Source organism: Galeopterus variegatus, unplaced genomic scaffold (assembly GCF_000696425.1).
Source record: "Galeopterus variegatus unplaced genomic scaffold, G_variegatus-3.0.2 Scaffold8964, whole genome shotgun sequence".
NCBI lineage: Eukaryota > Metazoa > Chordata > Mammalia > Dermoptera > Cynocephalidae > Galeopterus > Galeopterus variegatus.
In genome coordinates, this window is record NW_007735075.1 from 12,675 (window position 1) to 14,048 (window position 1,374).

The following is a 1,374-nucleotide window of genomic DNA, read 5'->3' on the forward strand; positions in this document are numbered from 1 at the left end:
TCACAAATAAAAGCAAATTCTTTCTAGAAGTTGGTGTGAGGTAATAAAATCATTGAGCTGTACCTGACTTACATACAGTTTCAGAACTCAATCTCTTGATCATTTGGGCTTTCAAGAACTTTGGTGCTGTAGGTGGTTACAGGAATATTCAGCAGACAGATGTAATCATTCATATTTGTAAAGTTCCTGGAGCGAAAGCAGACCAAGGCCCCCTGCTGTGGATTGTGGATTGAAATATATTTAGCCAATGAAAACGCAAGCCACAGAAAACTCCGTGGAGAGGGGATAGTGTGTGTTTTTTGGCCAGGAAATCACTGGGCCTTGAAATGCAGGGAGTCAAGAGGAAAATCTCCTCACTGCAGTCTCCTCCATTAAACCCGCAGGCAAACACTCTCATTAATCATTTGCTACTTTCTAGCCCATTATTTGGTGTTTATAATCGTATTCCTCATTTCATCATGCAATCAGCTTCTAGGTACTGTCAATCCAGAGGTGTGCTGGGAAGGCAAAAATAAAACTAAACCCTGCCTTCAAAAAGAAATCATATTTGTTGTGGTGCAGAAAATAATGTCATTTAGCCAGGTCTTTGCCTATATGTCCCCTCCTCAGACAAGCCCTCCATCACTCTTTCATTTAAAATGGGAACTCCCTGAATTCCTCTATCTTCTCCTGTGTTATTTTTCTTCACTGCACTTACAACTTACTAGAATTATGGTACATATTTATATACTTGTTTATTGACAGATTCCCCCAATAGAAGGTAAACTCCATGAAGCAGAGATTATATCTGTTTTGTTCACTGTCGTACCCCCAGGGCTGAGAATGGTTCCTCACATGTGGGAAGCTCTCAATTAATATTTGCAGGATGGATGAATGAATGGATGCATGAGCTGCAGGCAGTTTACATAGTGCTTAAAACTTGGGTTCTGGAGTCAGACATGTGGGTTTGAATTTTATTTATACAGATTATCTTGGGAGAATTATTAACTCACGTAAAGCCTCAGTTTTCTCCTATGTTATATGCAGATAATAACAGTTCATAAATTGGCTGTGCCTGATGCATAATTAGCATTCAATAAATAGGTATTAATATTACAATAGAGGCATAGCTCAATACAAAGAAGTACAAAGCCAGAGAATGCTCCAGCTCTGTCTTAAAGAGAAAGAAGGGTACAACTTGTATTTGACTATACAAAAGTACATAGTCAAGAAATAATTTGACACTTTTCAAAGATGATCAAATACAGAACCTGAGGCAGCACTACAGTGTTAAATCATCCAAAGCTGTCCAAGAACAATATAAAGAACATGACAGCATCAGAATCTCATAACATACTTTCATCTATCACAAAAAAACAAAAGAACAAAAAAAAA